This window comes from Pinus tabuliformis, chromosome X (assembly GCF_031772625.1).
Source record: "Pinus tabuliformis cultivar Carrire ecotype Pingquan chromosome X, CPIR1, whole genome shotgun sequence".
Lineage (NCBI taxonomy): Eukaryota > Viridiplantae > Streptophyta > Pinopsida > Pinales > Pinaceae > Pinus > Pinus tabuliformis.
Genome location: NC_142308.1, coordinates 1,406,015,898 through 1,406,035,344, shown reverse-complemented (window position 1 = coordinate 1,406,035,344; position 19,447 = coordinate 1,406,015,898). Strand labels below are relative to the sequence as shown.

Here is a 19,447-nt window from a genome sequence, read left to right as displayed (position 1 = left end):
AATGTATCAGGGGAAGCTACGATGAAGGCTTTGTGGGAAAAGTTAGGGACTTTGTACCAATCTAAGTCTCTGGTGAATAAACTGTTCCTGCAGAAAAAGTTGTATAACCTGAGAATGAAAGATGGAGACTCAGTGACAGAGCATCTGAATGCATTTAATACTGTGGTAAGTGACTGCTACCCAGAGTTGGGAAATTTCTAGGCTGAGTAGTTCCTGGGATGAATTGCGCAATTTTTAAGAGGAATACTGAGAGGAATAATTGTGCAATTTTGGAGCCCAGATGGATGTCCAACCGGGTTTACGCAATTTTGTAGGGAAGGTTGGTTCCCCTCTAGAATTTCACAATTCCCAAAGGGAGCTGCTCAACCAGCAACTCACACTAAGTCCAAAAAAGGCTTTTGAAGGAGGTGGAACAAACTTGCATACACAGGCTAAAAGGACTCTATGAAACAACTGAAGTTGATATGCTTGACAGTGAAAGACATGTTGCTGAGGATGGTTGGTAGGGAGGCTCCAAAAGGAAGCTAAGGAAAAATTTTGGAGGGTGCTTGTAGCCGCTACAACACTTGGGGACACACTGGTAGAACTACAGCTCTTCGAATGGACCTTTTTCGTGAAAAGCAAGTCTAACACCTCCAGAAGTATTGTTCAGTTCTCTCTTCGTCTTGGTTTCCACACTTTCTTGATTGTAAAATGTAGCATCTGCCAAGCTCTTGGTCAGTATACACACATTCCAAGCCAAGCCAACACAGTTGTTTCAATTGGGGATGAGGGGTATATTGGTGCACAAGTCATATGATCACCAGAGTTATATTTCCATCCCCGGTGTTGCTCCGCTATTAGCAGGCCTGGATAATACCTCGATGGAGTCCCGCACGAACACAAGCATCACTCCACTACGAGTGAGCCTTGTCAATACCTCGGTGGAGTCACTTGTATCACCTCTCTGTGCAGGAAGCCTTTCTCTTATTTTGCCTTATTCATTTTTCATTCTTTCAAACTTTTTCACATTTTCATTTTTTTCATAACTATGCATAACACTTGTTCATTTCAGAGGCGGAAGAGGGATCCCAACTTATTGAGAGCAGAAGAGGTTGTTCCTTTAGAGAAGTAGTTTTTATATACCTCTGACAGGATTGTTAAGGTTTCCCCCCCACCTTGCTCTACTTTACTGAGATGACAAGGATTAACCCAAAAACAACTGACTAGAATAGGTGATACTAGTTCACGTGAAAGTGTTGTGTTTTCACCAAGCTTCACTTCAAAGAGTGTGTATTTCCCATTGATGTATCATGGACTGAAGAAAAAAATTTCTTACATAAGATGTAGGACGACAGATAACCAAGTATTGATAGTTGTACAAGTCCTCTTGTACTTCACCCAGCTTGTTTCAAGAGTCGCACACGGTCCATGCGAAACTAACCTACAGACATAAACAAGCAAACAAACCAAAAATAAAAGCAAGAAGTAGAAGAAAATGCATATGTAGAGCGAGTAAGCAAACAAAAAAGCAAGCAAGCAAACACACAAAGAAAGAAGCAAACATGCATGTAAGCAAACAACTCAAAGCAAATACTACTCCTACTCCTAAGCTAACGGTGCATGGGTCTACTTATGTAAAGTGATACTTCCAATGTAGCCACCGGTGCATAAGTCGACCCATGTTAGTGAAGGCATGGTTCGCGAACAAGATAGTTGTGTGAACCAACAAACAAGAAATATATAACAGTGAAGACAAACACACTCTGAGTTTAAATGTGTCCACAAAAAAGAGGTGATTGAAAGTGCATGACATACACTCTGTGGACTTGCCATGGTGCTGTGTTGCAGTGTGTGCAGATGCTAAGTGTATGCATTCTCTTGACTGTGACATGCAAGAAAATGTTGGAAAGGTAGACCACTTACGTTGTGTAAGATTCCTCCAATACATGAGTGATGGGATCATGTAGTTCGAGTGGAGGAAGTGAAATCTGGGTGTTTGGTTGATGCTCAATGCAAAGTAGAGAGTGATGAGGAGCCTTGCATGTTTCAACAATTTCATGATCGAAAATGAAACCAACCTCAGGACAGTGAGGGTCTGACATAACCATTAGCTCATGCTAAAGTGCCTCAACAACCTATGGGGTTTTGACTTCGTTGACAGATAGATCATCGTAGACCAGTGTCTTAGACAGATTAACAATGAGTGAATGAACATCGTGATTAGATGAAGAAGTAGAGAGATCACGACAAACAAGATCAGAAAATTTAGGATGTTTGTCAGCATCCTCATGATTTGATGAATCATGCAAAGGGGTAGATAAGAAGCAAGGATGTTCACCCTCTGTGTTTTCAGAAATGACAGGTGACAGATTGGACAAATTTTCAGAGGAAGATGTGTCCTCTCCGCAATGTAATGACGGACAGACATTTGACATGTCCTATGAACGATCGGAAGTAGAAACATCCAAAAATGAGTTTTCACAGGGGAAATAAGTAGTGGCAGAATCACAAGGGATGTTAGGATAGAGAAGGTGAGGTGCGGATGAAAGGAATTCATCCTTCACCTTGGTTTCTTATTTAGATTCCCGCACACACTCATCATTAATGATGGCACAAGTTGGCTGCACAACACTAACTCCGACAACTGCTTGATCCTCGTTCATAACAGGTGAGGAGTCCGGAATGGAAGATAACAAGACAGTACAATCTGGAGGATCAACAGAATGTGGGGATGGAGGTTGAGGGAACGAATCCACGTGACAACTAAGAGGCTTTCAAGCCAAATCTATGTAGATATCAAGGGTAGGTGCGGTGGGAGGATGTGACAGTTCAACAGGTGCGTGTGCATGTTTTCCCACATCACTCTATGGTGGTGGATTTGTTTGATGAGGTGAAGGGAGACAATCACTTATGATAGCAATTGTGCCTACATGTGATTGCGCAGGTCCATCACCGAAGTGTGCTAAGCGGGATTCGAATCATTTCAAGAATTGCGGATTTTCAGATATGTGAAGAAGATACTCAAATCTTCCATCGAGAAATTCACAATCAATTTCATCTTCGAGAAATTGGTATGCAAGATTACAAAAGCATGTGTGAAACTGTTCAATAGATTCATCGAGTGCTTTTCGTAATTCTAGAATTTCTTTGTCAAGTGCTTTACGGTTAAAGTGATTGAAATCACAGTCTATCTCTACGACCAGATGAGCAAGAGAATGAATAGATTTTTCAAGCAGTGTGGCACACCAGTGAATTGGGTGCCCTCGAAGTGTGTAGACAAACAATGCGCATGTCATGTATTCTTCAAAGATTCCATGTATTTTGCATGAGCCTACAACACCGACCCCATGCCTAACCAAGGCTACATAGCCTCCACCATCCTATGTTTTATGTGACAAGTTACGCGAGAGCTTTTCCAAGATAATGAAGTCGTTTCCATAAGACATACACTCCGGAAGAAAAGCTCTATAGTTAGTCATGATAGATATGCAAAGATATCAAAACAGATGTGAGGACTCAACTTGTAATTTAGCCCTCCTTCTAGCACCAAAATGTTGATGGTGTTGTACCCGCGAACATGTCAGGGGACCTCCCCAGTAAGAAGTCCCAAATAGAGCTTAGACTGTTTGGTGTAGGAGTTCCAGCAGTGGGTCATATGGTATTGCCTTGACCACAGTTTTGCATAGAGGCAAGTAAGATGTCCCTGTTGATAGCAAGGGTGTGACATATGCAGTAAGTCAAGGAAGGTGCATGAGTTGTTCTAACACACGGAGGGTGAGGTAAGTGCATGTTAGGTTCCTATAATACTAGTGATTACCCCATTACTATTGTAGTTGTATCCCTTATTAATATTGTTGTGCCCCTGTTGTCCCCATATTGTTATTACTGTGCCCCATAGAATCCCTTTATTGTTATTTTTGTTTCTTTATATTATTATTGTTAGGTCGATTGGGTTATATTGTGACTCCTTAGACTCATATATATAGAAAGGAGGTTTTGTCATTTGAATCATCCAAGAATTGTTCATTTGTGTAATGTAAAGGAGGTTCCCCCCTCGAAGAGGCTGAATTCTAAGACGTTCAACTATCTTTTCTATCTTTTTGTGAGCTGGTTTCATAACATTTGGTATCAAAACTTTGGATTCTAGGGTTTCGTTGCTCCAAATAAGTCATCGTGGCATTTTCACTATAACTTTTTTTTTGCAACGTTTCAGAAGCTAAAAAAAAAAACCCATTTGAGACGAAATTGCACTGAACCTCGAGTCTGAATTTTAGAGCTTTTTGCATTATATTTGCGGAGATATGATTTGAGGAAGTTGGTCTTTTTGTAGACTCCTGAATTACATTCCAAACATGTGACTTGGGGAAAATCGTCATAACTTTCTCTCTGAGCATCGGATTGAAATTTCAAAAGAAGGTACAGAGAGAGGATGGACTGTAGTTTCTTGTATATATTTTTCAGAGCCAAAGGTCGAAACAGTGACTCGTGGCACATCGTAAAAGTTCGCTCTACTGAACTAGTTTATAATCAGGTCACTGTGGGAGATTTGGCATAACTCTTCCCTGGAGAATCCAATTTGGATCAGACTAGTGGCATTGGAAAGAGGACATAGAGGGCTACTGTAGGTCGCAATTTCAGAACTGGATGATCTGAAATTACAGAGATACATCAGATTCAATATCAAGCTCCTACAAAGTGAAAAAAGGTGTGTAGTTTTTTTTTTAATTTTTAACAATGTAAACTTTGAAACGGGAACTGATACTGTTACCCGTTTTGTAGAGATAGCAAAAAAGTGACCCGATTTTGAAAAGGGGTGATGCAGAATACACATGTTTTTTTTAGAGCATAGTTTTTGGCACTTTAATTTTTTTAAATTCTTGTTATGTACATTGCGTTTTAGAATGGTAGTGATTTTCATGCTCATTTTAAAAAGTGGTTATTCTGCATCAAACCCTTTTTTTAAAAGACCTATTTTTTTTACTTTAACTTTTCTAATGTATGAAATGTAAATAATTATTTTGTAAATTTAATAATTTTGGAAGTGGTCTTCCTCTTCATATTTTCTTGTTTTTATTTTTATTTTTATTTTTTCTGTAGTGAGGTTTTTATTGATTTGCATATTTAAAGAAGAAGGTCGATATTTTTCATTTTCGATATTTTACATATTTAAACGTCGTTAATTAAATTTTCAATCCAAATGAAATAATTGTCCCTGAAAAACAAATAAAAAATTATATATAAAAAAAGACAAAAATAAAAAATAAAAAATGTTAAAAAAAATATCTTATAAACCATAAAACAATTTGGAAAAAAAAAAAACAAAATTAATATCTATATATATATATATATATATAAAAGTCAAGTAAAAATTGACGAAAAAAAACATTAGCAAAAACTAGAGAAAAAATTTAAAAACAAACTAATTTAAAAAAAAAAAAAAATGAATGAAAAAAATTTAAAAAATAGTAAAATTAATATTTAAAAAATAACAAAAAATCTTAAAAAAATTATCTCACAAACCATACAAGAAAAAAACAAAAAAAAACAAAAAAAGCATTAGAAAAAACTGGGGAAAAAAAAACAAATTAAAAACAAACTAGTTTAAAAAAAATTAGAAATTAATGAAAAAAATTTAAAAACTAATAAAATTAATATTAAAAAAAACAAAAAAAAAATCATATTATAAAAAAAAAAACAAAAAAATGTGTATTTCTTATTAAAAAAAGAAAAAGAAAATGTAATTATTTTTTAATAAACATAGATATTTTATTTTAATTTTTTTTTTTTTTTTTTTAAACAATCTATTTTATTATTAAAAACAATTTTTATTTTCATTTTTATTTAAAAATAAAATTATTCAACATATATTTTATATTTAGAAAAAAATAAAAAAAAATTAAACCTATATTTTATATTTAAAAAAAAAAAATTACATTTACATTTTTTTTTTTTTTTTTAACAATGTTTTTTTTTATTTAAAAGAAAAATAAAAATTACATTTACATTTTTTTTTAACAATGTTTTTTTTATTAAAAAAAAATGAAAATTAATATTTTTTTTTTTTCAACAATTTTTTTTTTTTATAATAAAAAAAAGTTTTTTTTTTTTTTTTAAATCAATTTTTTTTTTTTTTAATTTAAAATTTTAAAAATTATTAAAACAAATTAAAAATTTTAAAAATTATTAAAAAAAATTAAAATTTTGAAAAATTAAAATTCATATTTAAAAAAAAAAATTAATCGAGCCCTCCCCGGCGCCCGTGGCGGCGCTGCCGTGGGCTGAGGGGCCTGCCCGATGGAGAAAAGACAAAAACTGCAAAAGAAGAGGCACGCGATTTGCAGCTTAGAGAGGAAGCAGCTGTAAGTTTGAAGGTCATTACCGCATTACCGCTCTTACTTCCCGCTGTTGAAGATGGTATTTTCAATGATAATTGGCGCATTCGTCAGAGCTCTGTAGAACTTTTGGGTGATCTTCTTTTTAAGGTTGCAGGAACATCTGGAAAAGCAATTCTGGAGGGTGGAAGTGATGATGAAGGCGCAAGCACTGAAGCTCAGGGTCGTGCTATTATTGATGTTCTTGGAAGAGAAAAGCGTAATGAAGTTCTTGCAGCAGTTTATATGGTTCGATCTGATGTGAGCTTGACAGTGCGACAGGCTGCATTGCATGTTTGGAAGACTGTTGTTGCCAATACTCCTAAGACACTTAAGGAAATTATGCCAGTTTTAATGAATACCCTTATTACTTCATTGGCTTCAGCTTCATCAGAAAGACGACAGGTTGCAGGTAGGGCTCTTGGAGAGCTCGTTCGGAAACTGGGAGAAAGGGTGTTACCATCAATTATTCCAATATTGGCTCAGGGGCTGCAAGACTCAAATGGTAGTAGAAGACAAGGTGTATGCATTGGATTGAGTGAAGTGATGGCTAGTGCTGGAAAGCATCAACTTGTGACATTCATGGGTGATCTTATACCTACTATTCGAACAACTCTTTGTGACAGTGTTTCAGAAGTGCGTGAAGCTGCAGGCCTGGCCTTCAGCACTCTGTACAAGAGTGCAGGAATGCAAGCAATAGATGAAATTGTTCCGACCCTTTTGCATGCTTTAGAAGATGAAGAAACTTCTGCCACTGCTCTGGATGGTCTGAAGCAAATACCAAGTGTCAGGATTGCAGCTGTTCTTCCACATATTTTACCAAAGCTGGTGCATCCACCTCTATCTGCCTTCAATGCTCATGCTCTTGGTGCATTAGCAGATGTTGCTGGGCCTGGTCTTGATTCTCACCTTGGAACCGTTTTACCACCTCTAATAGAAGCTATGGGTAATGATGATCAGGAGGTGGCAACTTTGGCTAGGAAAGCAGCAGAAACTGTTGTTATGGTTATTGATGAAGAAGGTCTTTACTCTTTGATAGCAGAGCTTCTAAAAAGCTTGGGAGACACTCAGGCTTCTGTTAGAAGGGGCTCTGCATACTTGTCAGGTTTTTTCCCCGCAGCGAACGCACCTTCATCCACAGATTCAAGGCTGTAGATTGTACGTGCACATGCAGGGGGTGGCCAAAAGGCTATGGATTTATGTAACAGGTGGCCACTATGGCAGCGAAGGATTTATGTAAGTTGTGTGGCAACTATGCCTGCGATTGTCGGAGTGTCCATATGTAAGTGGTACCAAATTTTCCATCGGTGGATGGATTCTTTGAGGAGTTGGTGAACACAAAGGACCCCGCAATTATCCACTCAACGACAATCGCTCCCAGAACTGTCGTATGGGTACAAGGAGTTGGCGCTCAAACTTTTTGTATGGGGTTTCGAAATACTGAATTTTGTTACGGTATACCGAGTTCGCCATTCCAATGATTGAGATATTGGAAAACACAAAATAAATCCTTACTTTTGGTAATATTACAGAGAAAGTAGAAGAGAGAATCTTAGAAAGAGTTAGTAGTACATTAGCAATTCAAGGATTCTTATTTATAGATAATAATTATACGTAAGTGAAGTTTCCAAAAGTTAACTCATCCACTGATATATTTATTTAGGTATTATGTATTTTTTTTGTAAATTAAATAATAAATTACCATAAATAAGATATTTTCAAATACATATTAAACACATATTTAAAAATTAGATATAAATTAATATAAATTATATTAAGTTTTATTTTTGTTTTTTTAGTTTTTTAAAAGATAAATATGTATGTCCGCGGAGATTTAAATTAGTAAAGGTTTATCACATAAATTTATATTTCTAAAAAAAAATTTAAAAGATTTGATAATTGATAAATTAAAATATAATATTTTGATTCCATTTTTGTTGGTAGATAAAATATTTGAAAGATATATATTCTCAAGCACAAGCTTACCCTAAATAAAAAGAAAGAAGACAGAAAAAAATAATTAATGTAATCCAAAACCTAAAAGATGAAAATCATTTGAGTAATAATTGAATGAGGAAGAAAAATTTAATGCAAAAATGGATGTCCAAAAGCAAAAATTGAGGAAATCATGATCATAGTTTCAAATGAAGCCCCATTAAGGTGAATGGAAAGAAATCATGAACATGGCACAACTTTGATTCCTATGAAGAGCTAGTACACTACCTAATTTTTAACCATTTGATTTCTCATACAAATATTAAACATCCATCCAGGAATCGAAGCCCCGCCCCCGGCCGCCCGTGGCGGCGCTGCCGTGGGCGGAGGGGCCTACGCGCAGGCCCTTCGCCCATGGAAGCGCCGCCACGGGCGCCGGGGAGGGCTCGATTAATTTTTTTTTTTAAATATGAATTTTAATTTTTAAAAATTTTAAATTTTTTTTAATAATTTTTAAATTTTTTAATTTGTTTTAATAATTTTTAAAATTTTAAATTAAAAAAAAATGATTTAAAAAAAAAAAAAAATTTATTATAACCAAAAAAATGTTATAAAAAAAAATTGTTGAAAAAAAAAATTTTCATTTTCATTTTTTTTTTTAATAAAAAAAAACATGGTTAAAAAAAAATGTAAATGTAATTTTCATTTAAAAAAAAAAAAAAAAACATTGCTAAAAAAATGTAAATGTAATTTTTTTTTTTTTTTAATATAAAATACATGTTGAATAATTTTATTTTTAAATAAAAATAAAAATAAAAATTGTTTTTATAATAAAATAGATTGTTTAAAAATAAAAATAAAAATTGTTTTTATAATAAAATAGATTGTTTTGAAAAAAAAAAAAAAAAAATTAATTTTTTTTTAAAATAAAATATCTATGTTTATTAAAAAACTATTACACTTAAAAAAAAAATAAGAAATACACATTTTTTTTGTTTTTATAATTTGATTTTTTTTTTTTTTTTTAATATTAATTTTATTAGTTGTTAATTTATTTTTTTAAACTAGTTTGTTTTTAATTTGTTTTTTTTTTCCAGTTTTTTCTAATGTTTTTTTTTTAATTTCTCTATTTTTACTTACTTAATATATATATATATTTTAATTTTGTCTTTTTGGTTTTCCAAATTCTTTTATGGTTTATGAGATAATTTTTTTAACATTTTTTTTTTTTTTTTGTCTTATATATATATTTTTATATTTGTTTTTTAAGTAATCAACATTTTAATCTTAATTTTCGCTGCTTTTAATTTTTTTTTTTTTAATTTTCTAATTTTTTAAAAATCTAGTTTGTTTTTAATTTTAATTTTTAATTTTTTTGTTTTTTTGTTTTTAATTTTTTTATTTTCACCTACTTAATTTTTTGTTTCTTTTAAATGTTTTTTTTCTTTTCCATATATATTTTTTTTGCCAATTTTTTTTTGTTTATAAGATAACTTCTTTTTCCCCATTTTTTTAAAATATTTTTTTTACTATTTAATTGTTTATAAATTTTATTTTTTTTTAGTTTTTTAATTCTTATCATTAATTTTGTTCTTTTTACATTTGATGATTGATTTTTTTTTTTCGTCTTTTATTTTTGTTTTATATTTTTATTTTAATATATATTTTAATCTATGTTTTGTTTTTTTGTTTTTGTTTTTTTTACTTTTTTGTGTTTTTTCATTGTTTTTTTTTTTTTTTTTTTTTTTTTTTTTTTTAATGTTTTCATTTTTTTTAAATTTAGTGTTTTTTCGGGGTCATGATAAAATATTTCATGCCATTATTTCGAAATGTTGAAATTTTACTTTCGAAAAAAAAAGTGTTCTTCCAGAATCAACCCTTTTCGTTTTGAGGGTGTTTTTTGGATAATTTTTGAGCAAAAAATTGGTTTTCACCGCCATTTTTTAAACATGTTAAAAATTTACCCAAGAAAAGAAAAGGTGTTATTCCAGCATCAACACTTTTCACTTTTAGCACTATTTTTAATGTTTTTTCGGGGTTTTTTGGCTAGAGTTCCCGTTTTGAGTTTATAGTTCCCGTTTCAAAGTTTACATTGTTTTTTGCATAAGCTTGTTTTGAAAAATTAGTTTGAAGGAATTCAAAGGGCATAGTAAAGCATTATTATTGGTAATTGATGCCCCGAGGAAAGAAAATGCAAACACCTAGTAAGCAACCTGAAAGCTCTAGCATGACTCATGAAGAAGAAGAAGAAATGCAACATGATATATCAAAATTACAAGACCAAGTACAACAAGTGTCACTTGCACAAAAAGGAATAGAATCTAAGATGGATGGTTTAAAGAAAGATGTAGAAGCTAAGATGGATGGTTTAAAGAAAGGCATAGAAGCTAAGATGGATTGTTTAAAGAAAGGCGTAGAAGCTAAGATGAATGACGTGGAAGCTAAGATGGATGATTTGAAGATAGATTTGAAGACAAATTTGAAGACAGGCATGGAAGATTTGAAGACAGACTTAACAAAGTTTCTACAAGAAATGCTTACTAATGGTGAAATGGTAGTAAAGGAAACTCATGATAAGAACAAAAGAAATGTTAATCATGATTTCATAGACTCTAATGTGGATCGAAGACCCACCATATTCCAAAAATCGATATGAAGAAGTATGATGGCAAGGATCCCGCAACATGGATATTACAGATGGAGCAATTTTTCGATTTCAATAATGTGCAAAACACATAAAAGGTACGTATTGCAACTTTATATTTGGAACCAAATCAGTTTGTATGGTATCAATGGCTTTGCTCTCGTAAACAAATTATCACTTAGGCAATTTTTACGGAATAATTGACAACACATTATGAGGATACAAAAAGAAACACTTTTTTTAGCCAATTGATAAGTCTCAAACAAAAGCGTTCAATAATGGAGCACATTGAGGAGTTCCAAAAATTGAACATAAGGGTAAAAAATATTCCAGAGGAGCATAGGATTGATGTGTTCATAGAGACTTTAAAGGATAATATCCAACATGATGTTCGCCTTTGGGAACCTGATTCATTAGAGAAGGCATTCAGGTTAGTAAGAAAAATGGAAAGAAAAATTATGGCAACCAGGAAGCATACCACTCACAACTATAAAGATGGAAGTGTTGTTGCCCCTAGTCTTCCACAACCTATAAGGTTGACACCACAACAATTGGAAGAAAAAAGAGCAAAAGGGCTTTGTTACATTTGTGATAGCAAATACACTAAAGGTCATAAGTGTGCTGAGAAGAAATTATTCTACATAGATTGTGAAGAGGAAGAAGAAAAGGAGCAAGAAAGGTCAAAATAAGAGGATATACTCCAGGAACAAAGCCTAGATAAGAAGAAATGAATTCGACCATATCGTGTAATGCATTCGCTGGAATTACCACTCCTCAAACCATCAAGATAGAAGGTCAAATCAAGAAGAAAAAGGTAATAGTGTTGATTAATTCAAGAAGTACCCACAATTTTATTCATTGTAAAATAGCAAAAGAATTGAATTGCTTCCTATTTCCAGCACTAGAGTGTCAAGTGATGATTGCAAATGGAGGAACGATAAATTGCTCTGGAAAGTGCCATAATATCAAGCTATCCATGGGAGAATATGTATTGACTATCCCAATGCTTTCCATTGCAATGGGAGGTGTTGATGTTGTACTAGGAGTCCAATGGCTACAATCCTTGGGTACAATAGCTTTTAATTTTCAAGAACTTTTCATAAAATTTTCTGCGGAAGGAAAGGAAGTTGAATTAAGGGGTATTGCAGGGAAACCGGGAAAGATAATCAGCTCTAACGGTATGACAAAGCTTCTAAAAAAGCAACAAAGAGGTGTAATTTCACAATTATGTTTACTAGATGTTTTCACATCGGAATCATCTATTTATCTAGATATCCAAAAAGTCTGGGACAATCATTCCAAGGTATTTGAGACTCCAAAAGGTCTCCCACCTATTTGTGATCATGATCATGCTATTCATCTGATTCCAGGAAGTGTTCCTCCAAACATCAGGCTGTACAGATATCCCTATGCCCAAAAGAGTGAAATTGAACGTATGGTTGCAGAAATGCTAGAGGCTGGTATAATTCAACCTAGTCAAAGTTCTTTCTATGCTCCAGTAGTATTGGTGCACAAGAAGGATGGATCATGGCGCATGTGTTCGGATTATAGGGAGCTCAACAAGCTCACTATTAAAGATAAGTTTCCCATTCCTGTCATTGATGAATTACTGGATGAATTGCAGGGATCAATTTACTTCACCAAGTTGGATCTTTGTTTAGGATATCATCAAATCAGAATGAAGACTGAAGACATTCCGAAAACATCATTTAGAACTCATGAGGGTCATTATGAATTTTTGGTCATGCCTTTTGGCCTTACCAATGCACCTTCTACATTTCAAGGTTTGATGAATTCCATTTTCAAACCCTTCCTTAGAAAATTTGTGTTAGTATTTTTTGATGATATACTAATCTACAACAAGTCTTGGAAGGATCATGTTGAACATGTTGACAGGGTGCTAAAACTATTGGAGGAGAAACAATTATATGCAAAAAGATCCAATTGCTTCTTTGGAATACAAGAGGTGGAATATCTGGGTCATATTGTATCTCATGAAGGAGTTAAGGTAGACCCTAGCAAAATTAAAGCCATTAAGGAATGGAAAATCCCCACATCCATAAAGCATATGTGAGGATTTCTCGGGTTGACATGGTATTATCGCAAGTTTGTTAAGAATTATGGGAGAATAGCAACACCTCTAACAACATTATTGAAGAAAGATGCATTTTCATGGACTCTAGAAGCAACTAAGGCCTTCGAACATCTTAAAGAGGCAATGTGCCAAGCACCGGTCTTAGCTACATTGGACTTCACAAAAACCTTTATTGTGGAATGTGATGCTTCAGGAAATGGAATTGGTGCTGTTTTAATGCAAGATGAAAGACCCATTGCTTTTGAAAGTCGTCCAATCAAGGGAAAGTTTTTACACAAAGTTATTTATGAGAAGGAAATGTTGGCAATACTACATGCACTTAAGAAATGGCGACCCTACCTAATGGGAAGACACTTCAAGGTAAAAACGGATCATGATAGCCTTAAATACTTTTTAGAACAAAGATTATCCTCTGAAGAGCAACAAAAGTGGGTCACAAAGATGTTGGGTTATGACTTTGAAATCATATACAAAAAAGGGAAGCAAAATGTGGTGGCAGATGCACTCTCAAGAAAGGATAAGGATGTGGAAGCATTGTTGTGTGCCATTTCTATTATCCAACCAGATTGGATAAACGAAGCAAGGGAGGAATGGAAGAATGATGAAGAAGTGTGGGAACTTATTAGAAAGTTAGAACAAGATTCTAGTACATCTGATACATTTAGCTAGCAAAATGATTCATTATGGTACAAAGATTGCTTATACCTCTGTGAGAATTCCCAACTCAAACAAAATATTCTTATGGAATTGCACACTTCTCCCTTAGGAGGGCACTCAGGATTCTTAAAAACTTACCACAGGGTTAAGAAGGAATTTTTTTGGGATGGCCTTAAATAAGATATTCAAAAGTTTGTGGCGGAATGTTTGGTTTGCCAACAAAATAAAGTTGAAACAATTAAGACCCCGAGTCTATTACAACCTTTATCCATTCCAAGCCAACGTTGGGAGGAGGTTTCAATGGATTTTATCACAAGTTTACTCAAGTCTGAGGGAAAGAGTGTCATCACGGTGGTAGTTGACGGACTTACCAAGTATGCACACTTTTGTGCATTATCACATCCATTTAAAGCCATTACATTTTCTACTGCATTTATGGAAACAATTCAAAAGCTACATGTAAATCCAAAGATTATTGTAAGTGACAGAGATCCCGTTTTCACTGGAGATTTTTGGACAGAATTATTTCCTTGTCTTGGTACTCAGTTAGCTCATAGCTCATCTTATCATCCTCAATCGGATGGGAAAATTGAGATAGTAAACAAATGTTTGGAAGGATATCTTCGTTGCTTTGTATCTGATAAACAGACATAATGGGTCAAATGGTTGCCTCTGGCTGAATGGTGGTATAACACTTCCTTCCATACAACAACAAAAATGACCCCATTTATGGCACTTTATGGATATCAACCACCATCCATCACATCATATTTAAGAGAAAATTCTAAGGTTCAAGCAGTGGAACATCACATCGAACATCAACAACAAGTCCTCCAACTCTTAAAGGATAACCTCGTGTTGGCACATAATAGAATGAAACAACAGGCAGATTAACATCGCAGCGAAAGAAGTTTTGATGTAGGTGATTGGGTATTCCTACAGCTACAACTATATAAACAAATGTCCCTCAAGCAAGCTAAGAAGGATAATAAATTATCACCAAAGTATTATGGTTCGTACAAGGTGTTGCAAAAGATTGGTATGATGGCATACAAATTGGAGCTTCCTGCATCTTCTCGAGTGCACCCAGTTTTCCATGTTTCATGTTTAAAGAAGGTTATAGGAGACAAGCTCCTAGTTCAAACAATATTGCCAGAACTTGATGATTTGATAACCACCCTATGAGTGACATCAGCTAAAGATTTATTAAACAAATGTATTACAGATTCATGTGCTGGTGTGTGTTCTATGTTACTGAAGCAACAGATCAATCAGATTGCCAATACACAAACAATAAAATGGAAAGACAACAGAGAAATACAGTAAGCAAACACAAAGACACAAGAATTTTAATAAGGAGTTCACCCTATTCTCCACGGCTACGTCTTCGGTCCAGCTTTCAGTGGTGGCCTTGTTTTATTATGTCTTTAAGAAGAGAATTACAATACAGGGACTCAATGTGAGTTCTCCTGAAGTAGGTTTTCTTGGCAGGGTGGTTCTTGGATTCCCCAAGCCACTGGAGTACACAGACTCTTATTCTTCCTACCAGCTCTGTGACCTTCTGGTCTATAGTGGCAGGAGCCCAATGTGGTGCTTAGCCTTGACAGATTCCTCTATGGGATGGCTTGGATTCCTCAAGCCTCTGGTTCTCGATGCTGTTGTTGGTAAGCTTGGCCCTCTGTCTCTTCCTGCTTTTCTCTTGCTTTACTGCCTTCTTATCTGTGTATTTTGTCCTCCTCTCGGGATTCTGGTATTTTTTTGTCTCTCTGACTTCACTGTGCATTTTTCCGTTGTTCATGGCTTTGAAGCCATTAGAACTCATGTCTGTTCGATTCCTCTTCCGCCTTTGTCGATCCACCTTCTGCAGCTGCGCTTGGAGTTCCTTGTTTGGCATCATCATGAATGCTCAGGAAGTGGCCATGTGTCCTCCTCTGAACAGCGCCAGCCTGCTTCGTCGGTTCATTTCTTCAGTTACGTCGTGGATGAAGTATTTCCTCCACTGTGGCGTTCAAACGGATTCCAAATCTTTACAAATCGCGACGTATTCCTTCGTCAATTTCGCTTCCTCCATCGGGCTTGATCTCAGTCGTCTGATCTGGGGCCTCCAGATCTGATGCCATACGCACGTCCCGCGTGGTTGACTTGCTCGACCTTTAACGCACGATCAACGGTGGATTTCTCTCACCCCCGCTTGCCACGCGTCGATCGTTGAGTGGGATCGCTCCGCTTTCTCCAAAACCGTTTACCGTTTGAGGATGCCTCGATCAATACCGCATGTGCTGGTGTGTGTTCTGTGTTACTGAAGCATCTGTTTGGATTTCAAACGGTCTTTGTAGATCTGGTAGTGCTAATACGGGTGTTGTACTAATATTTTCTTTCGAGGTGTCGAAGGCTTTCTGATGTTTGCCTCCCCACTGAAACACCTTGTTCAATCCTGTCAAAGCATGTAAGGGAGCTGCAATTGAGGAAAATTAGAAATGAACTTCCTCCAATATTGTGCTACTCCTAGGAAGCTTCTCACTTCTGTAGCAGACTTGGGTTTAGGCCAGTTTACAATGACTGCCACTTTAGAGGGATCTATTTTCAATTCACCATTCCCTACTATATGACCCAAATAATTTAGAGATGTTTTGCCAAATTCACATTTTGAGAGTTTAACATAAATTTTTTCTCTTTTCAAAACATCTAATGTCTGCTTAACATTCTTTAAGTGTTCTTCCCACGTTTTACTAAAAATCAGAATGTCATCCAGATACACAATAACAAAATCATCAAGAAAGGTTCTGAGTACTTCATTCATTAATCTCATGAAAGTAGCAGGAGCATTGATCAAGCCAAAAGGCATAACCAGCCATTCATACAATCCCTAAAACAATTCCACATATATCCAAAGGAATTATGTCTAACTCAACCTCATCTACAAATGCTGACCCAAAAGAAAACTTGAGTTTGCACTATCTAGTCACTTGTAGTTGTGTTTTATCATTCAACCATCCTAATGGGTATTCTTATGAGGTGTAGTTGCTAATCCAAATTTCCTTACAATTGCTTCAGAAATCAAATTTACTTGTGAGCCACTATCAATCAAAGTATCAATCTTTTGATGTTTGGAAATAAAACGAATATGGACAAGCTTATGTCTTTTTCTCTCATGTTCTTCATCAATAATAGTTTGAGCAGAATTACTAGTAGATGCTTTAGAATTCTTACCTTTTATACCTGTGGCTGCAATGATTGTTTCATCTCCTGATTCTGACCCCAAATCTTTCCGAATAGCTGCAACAACCTTCTTCTTCTTGCCCTCGGACTTCTTAGGTCTCAGCTCTGGATGCAGAATCCAACAGTGCTCATCATCATGCCCCTCCTTTTTACAGTGAGTGCATGAAGCTTTGCCTTTTTGTGCAGTGTTAGCCTTCCTTGCTTTCCACTTCTGCTTTCTTTTCTCCTTGCTCTTGCTTACAATGGGTTGGGATGGTCCCCCAACTTCTGGATTTCCATTCTTTCATCTAGCTTCTAGACGAGTAGCTTGTACAGATACCTCATCTATACTAGTGGGATTAAACATGAGGATGGTATGCCTCATGTAGCTGTGTAGACCATCAATGTACTTCAAAAGAGTCTCTGGTGAGTCTAATGCGATACCCAACATCAATTCTCTCTTTCTAAACTCTTGAGTATACCCTTGCACACTTTGCCCTTTCAACTGCCGAAGAGTTTGCCAACTCATCATGGCTTGTTGCATGTAGGCTAATGTATAGAACTGCTTCTTGATTGAAGAAACAAATTCACTCCAGACAGAGATGGTCTTACCATGCTTCTTCATATTAGCTTGGGTTCTGCCTTCCCACCAAACCAAGGCAGTGCCTCCTAGGCGTAGGCTTGCCATCTGAATTTTACTCTTGTCTGAGTTGATTTTTTTCACTCTGTAATACACATCAATTTGTCTAATCCAATTGTCCAACTTTTCAGCATTTAGCTCTCCATCATATATAGGCAAATCAAATTTAACATCTAGTTTAATCAAAGATGCTTTCTTGTTATGCACAGGGTTATTAGGAGGTGTGAGAAAGCTTTCCTCTTTCCCTTTTCCTTTTGAGTGGTCATGGGAATGAGACTCATCTTCTTCTTTATCTTGTTTAGAACCTAATAAATCTTCATCCTTATGCTTTCTAAAGTCCCTATACATTTATTCTACCATATAATTTATAGCTAGGAAACTCTCTAGGAATTGAGGGTTTGGCCCCATGGAACCTTCCTCTGACATTGTCTTCTGAGGATAGACTCTCCCAATTTCAGGATTAGTTTCGACCAACTCTCCTTCTCCTAATTTGAGCTTTGATCTTGTGAGAATTCAACAGCTAAACCAACACAAGCTTTTCTAACCTTACAGCCTAAAGCTCTTATACCACCTGATCTGATAACCATCCTATGAGTGACATCAGCTAAAGATTTCTTAAACAAAGGTATTATAGACTCATGTGCTGGTGTGTGTTCTGTGTTATTGAAGCAATGGATTGATCAGATTGCCAATACGCGGACAATAAAATGGAAAGACAGTAGAGAAATACAGTAAGCAAACACAAAGACACAAGAATTTTAATAAGGAGTTCACCCTATTCTCCACGACTACGTCTCCGGTCCAGATTTCAGTGGTGGCCTTGTTTTATTGTGTCTTTAAGCAGAGAATTACAATACAGGGACTTAATGTGAGTTCTCTTGAAGTAGTTTTTCTTGGCAGGGTGGTTCTTGGATTCCCCAAGCCACTGGAGTACACAAACTCTTCTTCTTCCTACCAGCGTTGTGACCTTCTAGTCTACAGTGGCAAGAGCCCAATGTGGTGCTCAGCTTGGACATATTCCTCTATGGGACGACTCAGATTCCTCAAGCCTCTGGTGCTCAATGTTGCTGCTAGTCAGCTCGACCCTCTGTCTCTTCCTACTTTTCTCTTGCTTTACTACTTTCTTCTATGTGTATTTCGTCCTCCTCTCGGGATTCTGGTCTTTTTTTGTCTCTCCGACTTCATTGTGCATTTCTCCGTTGTTCATGGCTTTGAAGCCATTCAAACTCATGTCTGTTCGGTTCCTCTTCCGCCTCTGTCGATCCACCTTCTGCAGCTGCACTTGGAGTTCCCTGTTCGGCGTCAGCATGAACGCTTAGGAAGTGGCCACGTGTCCTCCAATGAACAACGCCAACCTGCTTCGTCTGTTCATTTCTTCAGTTACATCGTGGATGAAGTCTTTCCTCCACTGTGGCGGTCAAATGGATTCCAAATCTTTACAAATCGCGGTGTATTCCTTTGTCGATTTCACTTCCTCCATCGGGCTTGATCTCAATCGTCCGATCTGGGGCCTCCAGATTCGACGCCATATGCACGTCCTGTGCAGTTGACTTGCTCAACCTTTTATGCACGATCAACGATATTTTTCTCTCACCCCTGCTTGCCACGCATCGAACATTGAGTGGGATCGCTCCGCTTTCTCCAAAACAGTTTACCATTTGAGGGCACCCCGATCAATACCGTCGGTTTCCATAGCGCGGGTCCCACCTTGTATGTTTAGCGCTTTTCCTTTTCCACCCGTGGTTCTCTGGTTCGCCATGCGTCTATGTGCTCGGGCTTTCCCCCACTTTGGCCCTATTTTCCCAACAATGCGCCGCTAATCGCGCATCAAAAACCTCCTTATTTTCCCGATTTGTGGCTCCCAGGGGCTAATTTGACCTCCTCCGCAGTCTCCATGGGCCTCGGTCAGCGCACTTTGACTGAGG

At 36.0% G+C, this 19,447-nt stretch overlaps 1 pseudogene; it reads left to right on the top strand.

Moving 5' to 3' along the window:
• The window catches only part of LOC149145288 (protein ILITYHIA pseudogene), a 37,484-nt pseudogene extending 29,976 nt beyond the window's left edge, over positions 1 to 7,508 (top strand).
• The last annotated feature ends 11,939 nt before the right edge of the window (positions 7,509 to 19,447 follow it).